The following is a 17,219-nucleotide window of genomic DNA, read 5'->3' as shown; positions in this document are numbered from 1 at the left end:
CCAACTTGAAAGTTGTGGGTAACGATGTGTAAATAAAGGTGGAAAACGTCTGATTTAATGCAAAATAATTCCCGGCTATAAGGCAACAAAAGGTGAAAACTTTGAAAGGGGGTGTAGAATATTTCCATAGGCACCGTGTGTGTGTGTGTGTGTATGTATGTATGTATGTATGTATGTATGTATATATACGAGGTGTGTTCAAAAAGTATCCGACCTTTGTTCATAAAAAATACTCGTATCCAGATACAACAAACTTACGCTAATCTCCTTCAAAGTAGTCCCCTTGGGCTTGGGCGTGAATTTTTTCCCACCTGCAGAAGCTGTCATTCGACGGCAGACCGCCGATGAGTGTGGAAGTGTCAGTGAGCGCCGTCGGATTTTCGTTTTTGACAAAATGACGGAAAAACTTGAACAACGCTACTGCATCAAATTTTGTGTAAAGCTTGGCGATTCCCAAGTGGAAACGATCCGCAAGATTCAACAGGCCTTCGGGGACGAAGCAATGAGCACCACACAGATAAAGGAGTGGTACAACCGCTTCAAGGATGGCCGCACATCAGTGGAGAGTTCACAATGCAAATCACAATTTTGTGCAATGGAGTCGCACAAAATCACAATTGAGTCGCAATGTGATGTGTGCAATTGTCACAATGTCAAAGTGGATTTGCAAAATCAAATGTGAAAAATTCACATTTGTGCAATTGTCAAATCAATTTGTGTGCAAATTCACAATGGATTGTGAAATGTTGTCAATCACAATGCAATGTGAAAAACAATTGTGAAATTGTTTCACAAATCACACAATTTCCAATTCGACTTTCACAATGTGAAACAATGCACAATTCACAATCATTCGACGGTGATTGTGAATGGAGTCCATTGTGCTCCATTGTGAATTGCATTGTGAATTGTGAATCACAAATTCTCCATTGTGGAGAACACATTTGCATTGTGAATTGTCACATTGTGAATTGCAATTCACACATTGTGAATTGTGAATTTCACATGTGAATGTGAATTTTGCACACAAGTTGATTTGACAATTGCACAAATGTGAATTTTTCACATTTGATTTTGCAGATCCACTTTGACATTGTGACAATTGCACACATCACATTGCGACTCCATTGTGATTTTGTGAGACTCCATTGCACAAAATTGTGATTTGCATTGTGAACTCTCCACTGATGTGCGGCCATCCTTGAAGCGGTTGTACCACTCCTTTATCTGTGTGGTGATCATTGCTTCGTCCCCGAAGGCCTGTTGAATCTTGCGGATCGTTTCCACTTGGGAATCGCCAAGCTTTACACAAAATTTGATGCAGTAGCGTTGTTCAAGTTTTTCCGTCATTTTGTCAAAAACGAAAATCCGATGGCGCTCACTGACACTTCCACACTCATCGGCGGTCTGCCGTCGAATGACAGCTTCTGCAGGTGGGAAAAAATTCACGCCCAAGCCCAAGGGGACTACTTTGAAGGAGATTAGTGTAAGTTTGTTGTATCTGGATACGAGTATTTTTTATGAACAAAGGTCGGATACTTTTTGAACACACCTCGTATATATATATATATATATATATATATATATATATATATATATATATATATATATATATATATATATATATATATATATATTGTTACAGATCGCGGTTTAGATGTTATGATGGGCCGAGCGGATGGTCCAACCGCGACCGTTACAGGATCCCCGACTCACCCGATTCCACCCAAACGTTGGCCGGATCGCACCGCAGCTATTCAATAGGGAAAAGACAAAGGCGACACGGATGTGAAGAAGAAGAAGAAGACAAAAAGGTTGGAAATACTACTAAATTTATTCCTACTATTTACATGCTCAAAGTAACCAAGGAGAAGGAAAGATAATAAAATAATATACAGAAGGATCAGAGACACAGTGCAATTATTAGCTTATACAGACTTAATTAACCCAGGGACAGAACAAACAAAACAAACTCACGTACACAAGAAGGGTGGAAAGGCAGGAGGTGGATGGCTGGAGGGAGAGGAAGGTCCAAGGGGGTCCCGCAGCACAACCGGCGCATTTAGCAGCCGCCGTTCCTTTACGGCCCTGCTCCAAACCGCCGTTCAGGCCCCCAAGCTGCTGTTGTGGCTGCTGTGGACGTCGCGTGCTTTGCCAGGCCTTGTCCGACTCGTCTGGTCCAAACCCTCAACTCTTTCTTGTGCGTTCGTTCACTCTTTACCACCGACTCCTCACCGCAACCAACGCAACCAACTGACCACCACCACCGACTCCTCACCGCAACCAATGCAACCAGCTGACCACCGACTCCACTGACTGACTCCTCCACTGACGACCAACTCACGACTCTCTCTCTTGCTTCTTGCGTGCGCGCCTTTTATAGCGCCTCCAGCGATCAAGACGCCGGCCTTCCTGACACGCCCATCGGTGTGCTCACCTCGGCCCTGGTTGGTCACGCGACCCTCTCGCTCCGCCCTTGATGACGACGGGCGGGCACGCCCCTCTTCCCCTCTATGACGAGGTGGAGACACGCCTTTCTTCTCCGACCCTGCCTCGTGGTCAATGGCGGTTATTGGAGGGGAGGTAATTGGCAATCGAAGGTTGGCAATCACCAGAGGGGATGTAAAAGGGAATGGAGATTTTGGGGATGGGAATGAAAGGGGATCTATTCTCTTTTACTGGTGCAATGGAGTACTTCAATTAATGGGAGACACAGCCTCACCCTAAAACACAGAATAAGAGATAACTATCAAACAGGGGTATTCTATTATTTGGCTGATGTGTATGCTTGTGGACTAATTATGGGATGCCCTTTCACCTTTACACAGCTCCAGAGGTAGGGGGGCGCAGAATAAACAATAATAATAATAATACAGCACACAATCAAAAAAATACAGTCCTCATCTCCGCAACACTGCACCCTCCTCCTCTTAGGCACGTCCCGGGCCTACAACTTTTATTTAGTGTGACACGTAGGTGTAGTTCCCTCTACTTTTAACCTGACCCTGAGTGCGACAGTTTTAAAACATAAATAAATGTGTCCCGCTGCTCCATTGCACCCTGCCTAACAGACTTACGCCCACAGTTAACCGAATTGCGGAATGGTCTTCAAACTATACACTGACGGTGGGATGCATTATTTACAATGACGCTATTTTTATTTACAAAACTAACCCAGGACCTGTGATTGTTCTTTCTGGGGGGGAGACAGTCTGCTCTGCATCAATGCACCATTAAAGCACCTAAAACGCACCAATACACACCCAAGCACCAATCGGTGCAGTCACCATAGTTCATCAGTGTTCAACAATAAAAAATAACCAAACAACCCCTAACCCTGCAGGTGTCTCTTGCTCTTCGGCTCCCTCTGCTGGTTATTATTATTTGTCTTCCAGATGTTGTCATTCCTTTGCTTTGCTTACTGGCGGCCTATTTGTATTAAAACTTGCACCCAATGTGTCCATTTTTATTGATTTTATTTATGGCCCACAGGGCCGACTACGTGTGGTTCACCTGTGGGGCATCGGTGCCCTGTGGCCAAGGTCCGCCAGCAAGATTTCGGGCCCTCATGGCCGGTTCCAGCAGAGGGGCCATGCCCCAACCCATGGGGTCCATAAGTGGTGCTCGGCCACAGACATGTGGTCCATAATGTGGTGCATCGATGCAGACAGCTGGTTCTGGGAATTTCGGGCGCACAATGGCCGACCCACGCACGCTCCCCTCGGCGCCCAATGGCGCACAGGTCATGTGGGAGACAAAAGGGGAAAGACAAATGAGCGAGGGGTAAGGTCACAAGGGTACACATCAATAAGGCAATGCAAGGCGAAATGCGTACAGAGGGCGAAGTGAGAAAGCTCGTCCCTACCGTACGTCACCCCCCTGTCACCTACACTACCCTTGCCCTTACCCCATATGTACAAAAATCTACACATTACCAATCCGTCGCTACCGTCACGTCTTCCCCTTATTTCCCCTATACCAAATTCGTCCCCACAATCCCTCTACTTCAAAATTTGCCATCACCAAATTCATCATCAATCCTCATAAGGAGGCAGAGATGGAACATCAAAGCACAATGTCACACCCACGTCATGATGCGTCTCACAATCCAAACATCTGCATCAAAAATAATTAAACATGGCATGGTGCGGAGTACCTGTCACCTCAGGTGAGTGGATGCAGATGGTGCGAGGAGATCCTTCATCCTAACTATCCTCTAAATGATTTTAACACACTTTACACTACCCGGGGTCTCTCCCTGCCAATCCATTGGCCAACTTACACTATGGGTTCTAAAAACCAATTCCCATTGACCAAACTGTGGTGCTTCTCAATTTGGGGTCTCACTCCCCCGATTCATCTCCCGGTGCCCTCGCACAATTTCTGGGCTGCGACGTGTAGCTCTCCCAGCAGGTCTACCCACCTGCACACCTCCACCACTGTAGTTGCCACCCGAGCTTACCTAGCTCCTCACCCTAACCTAACTAACTGGGGAAAGCCCCTCCTGGCTCTGTCACCCCACTCGGTGCCCTCTGGCACTGGGCTACCCGGGTCCGTCCTCCGGATCCTCGGGCCCCATCCACTACAACTACCGGCTCCCAGAGCCCACCTGCGGCCTCACCTGGCCGACATCCTCACAGTGGTGGAGTGCCCAAACCAACTACACACACTAACAGGCTACACGCCCAGCCATTTCCACAACACTAATGCACCCATCCAAAGACCATTCTTTCACCCGCACCACAGATGCCAATATCCAACCACAATTTACCTATACCCTCTACCTAACACTTACTCTACCCGCCCCGGGTATCCGTGATGGGGGTCCACTCTTCCCCCATTTACACCTTCGCACCATCCACTCCACTCCACAATTTCCACCATACTCACTCCACGACCGTCCATTCCAATACTCCATACCATTTATTCCATACACCTGTCCTCCATTCACCTGTTGTTGCACACCTGTGCAATCACACCTGGTCAATCACACCTGTTCAATCCTCAAACACACGGCATCATCTCATCTAACTACTCCCCTCTGAAACTTGCGCTTCCCAGTCGTCCCTTTAAACTATTGCGCTCCTACGTCATTATCATCCACACTAAACTACCTGCGTCCCCACTACAGGTATCAGTCACTAAATAAACTTAACGTTACCTAATGTCATCTTCGCTAGATCCCTACACACGATATCCTAACCCACCCGGGCTAGTTTTCACTGCCATACACCCCCATAAGCTATAGCGCATTTGCCCCACCTTCTGTGAGGGATGACAGCGTTGCCATCCCACCACAGCGGGGCATCTCCCACTACCATCCCCCCAGTCCTCTGACGCTACGAGCCCCCGTCGCAAGAGGTACTGAGTCCTGCCTCGGCATCTAGAGCCGAGGCGATCCATGAGGGCGCCTGCTCGCCGGCATAAGGTCTTATCCGGTCGGCATGGACGATCCGAGGGGGGGTCCGTGGCCCCATTTTGATCTTAATGACCACGTCACAGATTTGCGACAGGACGACTCCTGGGCCTTGCCAGGGGGAGGTGAGTTTTGGGCACCTCCCCTTCCGCCTCCGGGGATTAAAGAACCAAATCTTCATCCCCGGAGCGTATTGACTCCCCTGGCTCCGGTCGTCGTACCTACGCTTCATCTTGGCCCCCGCCAGATGGAGCTGGCGGCGGGCGAAGGCATGGACCCGCTCCATGCCTTCCTCCAGGTGACGTGCGTAACCCTCCCTCGGCGGTGTATCCGTGGTGTCTGGCACGGGACCGCATAGCAAGTCGGCGGGAGCCCGTAACTCCCGCCCATACATAAGCAACGCTGGACTGCATGCGGTGGCCCCGTGCTGGCTAGTTCGGTAGGCCATCAACAGGTACGGGAGATGTTCGTCCCAGTCATCCTGACGGGTGGTGGTGAACAATGCCAGTTGTTGGATCAATGTTCGATTGAACCTTTCCACCATCCCGTCAGATTGTGGCCGCAAGGGCGTGGTCCTGGTTTTCCGAATTGACAGGAGTCTGCACACATCTTTTAGCAATTGACTTTCAAAATTTCGACCCTGATCGGTGTGCAGCTCCTGTGGAATCCCGTGCCGACATACAAATCCTTCTACGAAGGCCTGTGCTACCACCCCTGCTTCTTGGTTGGGGAGGGCATAGGCCTCCGGCCACTTGGTGAAATAGTCCATTACAACGAGGATATACTTATTACCTTGGCGGGTGCGGGGCAGCGGTCCTAGAATATCCATAGCCACCCGCTCAAGGGGGGCCCCCACCTGATGTAATTGGAGGGGGGCCCTCATCCTCCGTGCTGGTCCCTTTTTGGCAGAACAGGCGTCGCATCTCCGACACCAGTCCTGTATGTCGCGCCCCATATTCACCCAATAGAACCTCCGGCGGACCCGAGATATTGTCTTTGTCCTGCCCAAATGGCCGCCGGAGCGGGTACCATGCACCTGTTGTAAGACAACGTTCTTGAATTTGTCTGGGACTATCACCAGCCAGGAAGTTCTATCAGAGGGAACCTCCACCCACTTGCGATACAAGATGTTGCCTTTCAACTCCAGGGTCTGCCACTGAGCCCAATACGCCTTTGTTTGCGCCCCGAGGGGGGTGACCTCTTCCCCCTTTGGTCTTTGCCCCAATTTGACCCATTGGAACACCGGCCCCAGAACAGGATCCTCCTGCTGGGCCGTGCTCCAAGCCAACTCTCCAAATTCCTCGTCCGCGGTTAGTGGCAAAATTGGCCCTCTCACCCGGGTTGCCCGGACGACGAGAATCGGGGCGGAATCGCCCAATTGCTCCCTCTCCTCGTGTCTCGCACAAAATTTACAGTTTTCCCCCAGACAAGGACGCCGAGAGAGTGCGTCCGCATTACCATGGGCCTTCCCGGCCCTATGGGCCACATCAAAATCGTACTGCTGCAACTTTTCCAACCACCTTGCAATTTGGCCCTCCGGTTCCTTGAACCGAAGGAGCCATTGCAAGGAGGAATGGTCAGTTCTAACCAAAAATTTCCGCCCGTACAGGTACGGGTGGAAATGGTTCATGGCAGCCAGCATAGCCAATAACTCTTTGCGAGTGACACAATAATTTCGCTCGGGCCTACTTAAGGCCCGACTATAGTAACCAATCACCCTCTCCACGCCCTCCTGTGTCTGAGACAAAACTGCGCCCAATCCTTCCTGGCTCGCATCCGTGTCCAGGGTAAATGTCCCGTCACTAGTGGGGTAAGCTAGAAGGGGTGCGGATGTTAGACACCCCTTCAATTTTTGGAAGGCCTCGTGGCACTCCCGTGTCCAATTAAATCGCGTCCCCTTCTCCGTAAGCCGGTGGAGGGGACGGGCCAACTCCGCAAATTTCGCCACAAAGCGCCGGTAGTAGGAGCAGAGTCCCAAAAATCCCCGCACCTCCTTGATGGTACGTGGTGTGGGCCACTCCTCTACCGCTTTAATTTTGTCTGGGTCCATTTTTACCCCCTCGCGGCCGATCACGTGACCTAGATAGGCCACCTCTCTTGCAAACAAAGTGCACTTACTCGGGTTCAGCTTCAACCCTGCCTGTCTGAGGCACCCCAACACCTGGTCCAAATTAGCTACTGCCTGGGGGAACGTTTTGGCATGTACTAGGACGTCATCCAGGTACACCAGGCATGATTGCCATGGCATGCCGCCTAGTACATGTTCCATCAATCTTTCAAAGGTGGCGGGGGCGTTACACAAACCAAACGGCATCACAGTAAACTGATACAGTCCCTTACCTGTGGAAAATGCCGTTTTCTCCTTCCCTGCCCTATCCATCTCCACCTGCCAATACCCACTCTTGAGGTCCAAAGTTGAGAACCAATTTGAGCCCGCAACGGCATCGAGGGTGTCATCAATCCTTGGCAGGGGATATGAGTCCTTGAGTGTCACGTTGTTTAGCTGGCGATAGTCCACGCAGAACCGCGTGGTCCCATCCTTCTTTTTGACCAGCACAACAGGTGACATCCAAGGACTTCCCGAGGGCTCGATCACACCTGCGTCGAGCATTTTTTCAACCTGCTCGTCAGCTTCCGCCCTTTTGCTCCAAGGGAGCCGTCGGGCGGCCTGACGAATAGGCCGGGCCTCACCGGTGTGGATCTGATGTTTCACCAGGCCCGTACGTCCAATATCCTCGGTGGACAAGGAGAAGAGGTCCAAATGGGACCCAACCAGTTTGTGTAAGGCCTCCCTCTGGGTACCTCCCAACTATACACTACTACGATTTACCATCTCGCAAATGGGATCGGGCCAATTCCTAGAACTTATTGAAGGCTCCCCCTGGGGCCGGCTCGGCTGGACGTTCTCGCCCCTCACTGACGCGACTTCTCTAACTGGGGTGCAGCCAGCTACCTTCGTGCCCCTCACTATAGTGCGTGGTTCTGTGCTAATATTAATTACTCGGACGGCCACCACCGGCCCGTCCGTGTTTACAAGGGTACGGCCCACGATTAAACCAGGTATGGATAGCGCTGCCACCGGTTCGACCAGGCCGCAGGATTCCTGCCATGTCGGGCGAGCTGACCATCGGGCCGGCACTATGGCCTCGGCCCCCGGAGGGATGGTCACGGCCTCAGGAGCCTCCAGCTCCACCCTCTCGGCCGTGCTCACCCCCTCCAATGGTAGCTCTTCCACTCCCCATCGCAGGATCCCCCGACTCAAGTCGATTTTACAACCGCTGGCAGTCAACAAATCCAACCCTATTAAGCATGGGTCGCACACCTCCGCCACCCAAACCTCTATCTCTTGCTTTACCGATCCCAACTTGAGGGTCACAAAACCACGCCCTATGATCGGAGCCGTTGCCCCGGTAGCCAACTGCAAACTATGATTTTCCAGACGCTGGATTTTACCCCAGCCGTCTGCGCTCGAATTAAGGACCACGGGGCTGATGATCGTGGCGCTGGCTCCCGTGTCCACCACGGCGTCTACCCCCACGCCGGCAATTTTGCACCGAATTGTCAAACTACCCGTCCCAATTCGGCCACAATTGATGACGTGTCGCGTCAACGAGGGCTTCTCCCCATCCCCTACTGCCGAACACCGCCCTGCATGCCCGGCACGTTCTAGTTTCCCGGGCCCTGGCGGGGGGGTGTCTGAGGTCGGCTAGGCCGATCTATACGGGGCGGAGTTGAGGGCATCGGTTGGCAGGAAACGTCCCGGCGCGGAGCTCGACACTCCCATGCACGGTGACCCATCCGAGCACAATTATAGCACCTCACCTGGTAAGGTGCTTGCCTCCGGTATTCCAAATTCCCCCCCCCCCCCTGAATGTCTGAATTGGGGTACTCTGTCGGGGACTACCGGGTGCCACCGCTGGGGCCGCCTGCCATGGTCCAGGTCCCGCCAGGCGCCGATCCACTAACCTCCGGACCATGCTCTCCAGGTCAGGGCCCCCGTCGGGGGCGGGCCCCCTTGGGGGGCCGCCCCCCATCACGGGCCCCATCTGACGCACCGCCACTGCGTGGCGCTCGCCTCCCCGGGCCAGGGGCCTCGCTGCTTCCCAACGGGGTGCAGCGTCGGCCGCCTGACTCATGGTTTGCGGGCGCCACATGGCGAGCTGTTGCCGGAGCTCCAGATCCGGAAGGGCCTGAATAAAGTGATCCAGCGCCAGGCTTTCCTGGGAACTCGCTGCCATGTCCGCGTGTGCAATCCCGACCGCGCGGCGAATATCGTGAGCAAGTTCCCCGATGGTCTCCTGGGGCTTGCGTTTTCGCTGCGCAAGTTGGGCTTTAACAAGCTCGCTTTGCTGTTCAATGCCGAACCGATTAATTAATGCCGCACGGAGAGCTGGCAGGGTGAGAGCACCCGGTGGTAAAGCCGTCAGCACCTCCGCCGCCGCACCGTGCAGTGCCCCCACCAGGTGTACTCCACCTTCGTCCGGATTCCAACCGTTGCCTTTACACACATACTCAAACTGCGCCAGGTACGCCCTCAAATCACTCTTGCCGTCATACGGCGCGAGTGGGACCTTGTGGGCGCCCGAAGGTCGGACCCCGCGCGTCACTCCTTGCGGAATCAACGCGGGACCAACCCGTTCGGGCTCCCACAGTACGCTATTCCCAGGGTGCTCCCGCGCGTCCCCCGTCCCTCCAAACACTACCCCTCCTGGTGTCGATGCCTGGGTCGCCCCTCCGCAACCCGCTACCCACGCCATACCCCCACATCCTTGCTCACCAGCACCCCCCTCACTCCCCATAGCAAAACCTCCTTGCACACCTCCCCTGTCCATCCACTCCGGACCAGTCATACATCTTACCATTGGTCCCTCACGAACACCCGGGTCTACACCACCCCCCAAGCCGACTGACTCTCCCCTCACATCATATACATTGCCACTCACCTCCGCACCTCGTCGTCGCACCTCCTCTGCCACCTGCAAACTTTTTATTTGGTTAGTGAGAACCTCATCATGATTTGAACACAGACCTTGTACATATTCCATGACTTCCTCCTTTATCTCCCTCTTAGTTTCCCTCCGTCTCTTCTTAATTTCACTCACCCCCTCTTCCACCTCCTCTAATTTTTCCTTTACCTCCTTCATCTCCCGGTGCGCCCCCTCTATCTCTTCCTCTAACGCCACCTTAACCGTTTCTATGTGCGTCCTCACCTCTTGGTCCTTCGTCTCCATTACTTCTGTCACCTCCTCCAACTTCTTCGTCAACCCCTCATGTACCATCTGACATTCCTTTTGTGTTGCTATTAATTCGTTTTTAATGTCCTTTTGTGTCGCTTTTAAACCCCCTATGATTGCAGTGTTCTTTTCCACTTGGTCCGCTAGTTCCCTTTATCCGACTGTCAGCTGTTCTACTCCCTTCGTCAGACCCTCTATTCCCCCCTGTAACCTAGCCGTATTATTTCTCACCTCTTTCTCCATACGCTTCTCACCTCGCTTTACCTCCTCGTGTAGCCCCGAGACCTCCTCACTCACACCTCGTCGTATCCCCTCTTTCATCTCCTCCATCTGTTTTGTAGATGCCACCCTCATCTGTCCCAATTCATCCCTCTGAGCATCCAATTTGGTTTCTACCCCGATTTTTACCTCCTCTATCTGCTCTCCCATTTGTTTAATTTCTCGGGCGGATTGCTCCCCTATCTCCCGCAATTTGCCTTCCATGCTATTTTCTAGCCCCATTAACCCATTTTTCATCCCCTCTATTTGATTCTCCTGGGCAGCCATTCTATTTTCCACCCCCGTTAACCCATGTTTCATCCCTTCAAATTTCTTGTCTAATTCCCCGATTTGGGCATTGGTACCCCTCGCTTCGTCCCTCATTACCCCCATTTGGCCCTCCAATCGCTCACCCTGAGCATCCATCCGGTTCCCCATTACCCCCATTTGGCCCCCCATCCTATCCATTTTTGCATTCAGTTGGGTCAAGAATAATCTGAGGTCAAACCCGGTTTGCCCAGCGTCCCCAGCCGCCACCGCGGGCTCGCCCTCCACTGCGCCGCTATTTTGGGACCCTTCAACCACGTGCGCGAGCACGCCATTTTGTGCACCTGATACTCCCTCAACCGCCTCCTCATTGCTCCCCTCCATTTGATCCTGGGTTACCCCTAACCCCTCCTCTAGCTCACCCACCGGCATCCGATCGCCTTGACCAGCCATGGCGCGATTTCAAAATTCGGGTTTTTGTAAAACAAAACAAATTTCGGCCGCTCCAAATTTTGACCAAATTTTTTTTTTTTAGATGTTTTAAAAATTTCGTTCGGGCCCCGAATCTCACTCCCAGACACCAATTGTTACAGATCGCGGTTTAGATGTTATGATGGGCCGAGCGGATGGTCCAACCGCGACCGTTACAGGATCCCCGACTCACCCGATTCCACCCAAACGTTGGCCGGATCGCACCGCAGCTATTCAATACGGAAAAGACAAAGGCGACACGGATGTGAAGAAGAAGAAGAAGAAGACAAAAAGGTTGGAAATACTACTAAATTTATTCCTACTATTTACATGCTCAAAGTAACCAAGGAGAAGGAAAGATAATAAAATAATATACAGAAGGATCAGAGACACAGTGCAATTATTAGCTTATACAGACTTAATTAACCCAGGGACAGAACAAACAAAACAAACTCACGTACACAAGAAGGGTGGAAAGGCAGGAGGTGGATGGCTGGATGGAGAGGAAGGTCCAAGGGGGTCCCGCAGCACAACCGGCGCGTTTAGCAGCCGCCGTTCCTTTACGGCCCTGCTCCAAACCGCCGTTCAGGCCCCCAAGCTGCTGTTGTGGCTGCTGTGGACGTCGCGTGCTTTGCCAGGCCTTGTCCGACTCGTCTGGTCCAAACCCTCAACTCTTTCTTGTGCGTTCGTTCACTCTTTACCACCGACTCCTCACCGCAACCAACGCAACCAACTGACCACCACCACCGACTCCTCACCGCAACCAACGCAACCAGCTGACCACCGAGTCCACTGACTGACTCCTCCACTGACGACCAACTCACGACTCTCTCTCTTGCTTCTTGCATGCGCGCCTTTTATAGCGCCTCCAGCGATCAAGCCGCCGGCCTTCCTGACACGCCCATCGGTGTGCTCCCCTCGGCCCTGGTTGGTCACGCGACCCCCTCGCTCCGCCCTTGATGACGACGGGCGGGCACGCCCCTCTTCCCCTCTATGACGAGGTGGAGACACGCCTTTCTTCTCCGACCCTGCCTCGTGGTCAATGGCGGTTATTGGAGGGGAGGTAATTGGCAATCGAGGGTTGGCAATCACCAGAGGGGATGTAAAAGGGAATGGAGATTTTGGGGATGGGAATGAAAGGGGATCTATTCTCTTTTACTGGTGCAATGGAGTACTTCAATTAATGGGAGACACAGCCTTACCCTAAAACACAGAATAAGAGATAACTATCAAACAGGGGTATTCTATTATTTGGCTGATGTGTATGCTTGTGGACTAATTATGGGATGCCCTTTCACCTTTACACAGCTCCGGAGGTAGGGGGGTGCAGAATAAACAATAATAATAATAATACAGCACACAATCAAAAAAATACAGTCCTCATCTCCGCAACAATATATTGTTGCGGATATGAGGACTGTATTTTTTTTATTGTGTGCTTTATTATTATTATTGTTTATTCTGCGCCTCCTGCCTCCAGTGTTGTGTAAAAGTAAAAAGGGCGTTCCGGTAGTTATTCCATGAAACACCACATTGCAGGACCCGATAAAACCCTTGTTCAGCAGTTTATATCCTTATTATGTGTTTTAGGGTAAGGCCTTGTCGTCCATTAACATGACACTCCATTGCACCGAGTAAAAGAGATAGATTCCCTTCATTCCCATTCCCAAAAACCTCCATTTTCCCTTTCGTAATGGCCAAGCCTCAATTTGGCAATTACATCCCCTCCAAAGCCGCCATTGACCACGAGGCAGGGTTGGGGAAGAAAGGCGGGTCTCCACCTCGTCATAGAGGGGAGGAGTAAGTCGGCCCCGCTCATCCAACCCAGAACGAGGGGTTTGGCTTGAGAGGGCGGAGAGAGAATGCTTGGGGGAGGTTCGCAAAGGGTGAAGGGCGGGGCCTATATAACCCGCCGCGGGACGCTCCCCAAGGAGACAAGCAGATGAGTCCAAGAGATGAGCTGAAAGGCTGAGCTGAGCTGCGTGGTGAGGTGGACAGGAAAGAGCTGGGTCGTCAGAGCAGGGCTGAGTCGTGAGATCCAAAAGCAGAAGATCATCCAGGGAAGCACAAAGCCTGCTATTCATCACCTTGCTCGCCAGCAGCAGCGTCTACAGCAGCAACAATACTCGACAGCCGTTTGGGGCCTGGACGGCAGTTTGGAGCAGGGCCGCGAAGGGACGGCGGCTGCCGAACGCGCCGATTCGTGCTGCCGAACAAATTGGACTTTCCTCTCCTTCCAGCCAATTCCTATCATCATTCCCCGTGTGAGTCGTCTTTGTTTGTTCTGTCCTGGGTAGGTAATTAAGTCTGTATAAGCTAGTATTTTCCCTGTGTCTCTAAAAGCTTCTGTATATTATTTTCTTATCTTTCCTTCTCCTTGGTTATTTTGAGCCTGTAAATAGTAAATAAATTTAGTAGTATTTTCAACCCTTTTCTCGTCTTCTTCTTCCTCTTTGCATTCGTCGTCTTAGTCTTTTCCCCATTGAATATCTGTGGCGCGATACGGCCAACGTTTGGGTGAATCGGGTTTAGTCGGGGAACAACTGTTCGGTCGCGGAGCCTTCGCTCGGCAAACAACATCCTTAACCGCGTACCGTAACAATTGGTGTCAGAAGTGTGGGATCGGACCCGAAGCACGCTTAACGCGCTCAAAATTACAAGCTGCTGGAAATTTTGTTTTTAAAGAAAAACCCGAATTTTGAAATCGCGCCATGGCTGGTCAAGGCGACGGGATGCCGGTGGAAGAGATAGACGGGGTGGAATCGACCCAGGACCTCGGGGAAATGTATATGGAGGAGGTGGTTGAGGGGGTATCAGGTGCACAAAATGGCGTCCTCGCGCACGTAGGTGTAGCGGCACCAAATTTAGCGGCGCCCGCGACCGTAGCAGTGCCGCTGGTAGATTTGAACCTTTTTATGATACAAATGAAGGCCCTTATGGACAAGAATAGTGAGCAATTGGAAGCCAAAATGGGGAACCGGATGGATGCTCAGAGTGAGCAAATGGGGAACCGGATGGATGCTGAGGGTGAGCGGATAAGGGACGAAGCGAGGGGTACCGGTGAGGGGTTAGACAATGGGATAAAAGAGGTAAAGAATGGATTAACGGGGGTGGAAAATAGAATGGCTGCCCAGGAGAATCAGAAAGAAGGGGTGAAACATGGGTTAATAGGGGTGGAAAATAGAATGGCTGCCCAGGAGAATCAATTAGAGGGGGTGAAACATGGGTTAAGGGGGTTAGAAGATAGGATGGAAGACAAATTGCGGGAGATAGGGGAGCAATCCGCCCGAGAAATTAAACAAATGGGAGAGCAGATAGAGGAGGTAAAAATCGGGGTAGAAACCAAATTGGATGCTCAGAGGGATGAATTGGGACAGATGAGGGCAGCATCTACAAAAGAGAGGGAGGAGATGAAAGAGGAGATACGACGAGGTGTAAGTGAGGAGGTCTCGGGGGTACGCGAGGAGGTAAAGCGAGGTGAAAAGCGTATAGAGAAAGAGGTGAGAAATGGGACGGCAAAGTTACAAGGGGGCATAGAGGACCTGACGGAGGAGGTGGAACAGCTGACGGAGGGACAAAAAGAACTAACGGAGCAGGTTCAAAGGAACACTGCGGTACTAGGAGGGTTAAAAGCGACACAAAACGACATAAAAAATGACTTGATAGCGACACAGAGGCAATGTCAGATGGTACGTGAGGGACTGACAACGAGGTTGGACGAGGTGACAGAGGTAATGGAGACGAAGGACCGGCAGGTGAGGACGCACATAGAAACGGTCAAGATAGCCTTAGAGGACGAACTTGAGGAGACACACCGGGAAATAAAAGAGGTGAAGCAAAAATTAGAGGAAGTGGAAGAAGAGGTGAGTGAAATTAAGAAGAGACTGACAGAAACTAAGAGGGAGATAAAGGAGGAGGTGATGGAATATGTACAAGGTCGGTGCTCAAATCGTGGTGATGTGCTCGCTAACCAAATAAAGAGTTTGCAGGTGGCGAAGGAGGTGCGGAGACGAGGTGCCAAGGTGAGTGGCGATATACGAGGAAATGTATATGATGTGAGGGGAGCTTCGGTCGGCTTGGGGGTTGATTTGGATCCGGGTGTTCGTGAGAGGCCGTTGGTGAAGTGTGCGACAGGTCTGGTGTGCGAGAAGAGGAGGAGTGCGAGAATGTCCGACTCTGGGGTGTGTGAGGAAAAAGTGCGCGCCAAGGAGTGAGTGTGCTGTCGAGAGTGAGTTGGTCGAAGCGCGTGTGCGAGGGGGTACATGGAAGCGCGGTGTGGTAAGTGTTATGGAGGAAGTAACGGGAGAGTGTGCGCAAGAGGATGCGCGAAAAAGGTGTGTAACGGACAGGTGCATGGGGAAAGAGTGCGCTGTCAAGAGTGAGGGAGAATGCACACCTGTGGTGAGTGTTACAGAGGGTGTAACGGGAGAGTGTGCGCAAGAGTGTGCGCGAGAAAGGTGTGTAACGGACAGGTGCATGAGGAAAGAGTGCGCTGTCGAGAGTAAGGGTGAGTGCGCTGTCAAGAGTGGTGGTAAAAGTGGTAAGAGTGACACGGAGTGTGATTTGGTTGTGACAGGTGAGAGAGGATGTCCACCTGGAATGGAAGGAAGCACACCTGGAATGGTAGAGCGTGTGTGGGAATGCACGCTGGAATTGGTCGTGAGACACGTGGTTGGGTGTGCGAGAGAGAGCACACCTGTGGTTGTCACAGAGGAGGTGACCGAGGAGGGGGCACGAAGAGGTGTGTTGGTGAGGTTGGCGAACGACGAATGTGTGCCAAGGTGTTCGGTGGTCAGGTGTGCGACCAAGTCTGTGAGCGGAATGAGTGTACCTGGGTGTGGAAGAGAAGGTGCAATGACGAGGAGCATGGGAACAGCTGGATGTATGAGCAAGGAACGGGCTGCTGGGTGTAAACATGCAGGTGAGGCATCGACGGTAACCGGGTTAGAGGTTAGAGCGACTTATAGCCGAATCGGGCCCTCGGTGCGTGCCGGGTTTCGCGTGCCACGAGGACCAGCGGGGATCCGAACCACGGCGGGTTCGAAAGGACCGCAGTACGGGATCCACGCTGGGCCGTGCTTGGAACGGCCGCGTCCGTACTCCGCCAGGCGGAACGGGCAGCCCGATAGGAAGGGTCGTCATGGCGACCCCTTTTTGTTGAAGCGTTCCGGCAGGTCGAGATCGGGCAATTGGATGGCCCCGTGCCGAGGTGGTGTGTGGGATCTCGGCCCGGGTAAGCGTCCTTCCCTGCACCGAGTGCCGGACGCATCCAGCCGCCGGCACCAAACAACCCGCATTCATTGCTCGGCTTTACGAAGCCGGGCTGTAGAAGTGAATTGGCGCACCGAGAGGCATTAGTAAGTACACTGTAATGATGAGGATAGTGGTCTGGACCCAAAATTAGAAAAAGGCAAAATTTGATGATTGGCAAAGGATTGGCAGAGTGATGATTGGTAATGGTACAGTGATTGGCAAATGATTGGCAAATTTTTGATTTGTTGGATTTGGACGAGCAAAATTAATAGTAAGAGATGCCCCATGTGATGGGAGGGCCAATCCACCATCCCTCACAG

The sequence above is a fragment of the Myxine glutinosa genome, chromosome 6 (assembly GCF_964187855.1).
Source record: "Myxine glutinosa chromosome 6, kmMyxGlut1.1, whole genome shotgun sequence".
NCBI lineage: Eukaryota > Metazoa > Chordata > Myxini > Myxiniformes > Myxinidae > Myxine > Myxine glutinosa.
The sequence above is the reverse complement of the archived record's forward strand: the minus strand, read 5'-3'. Positions refer to the sequence as shown.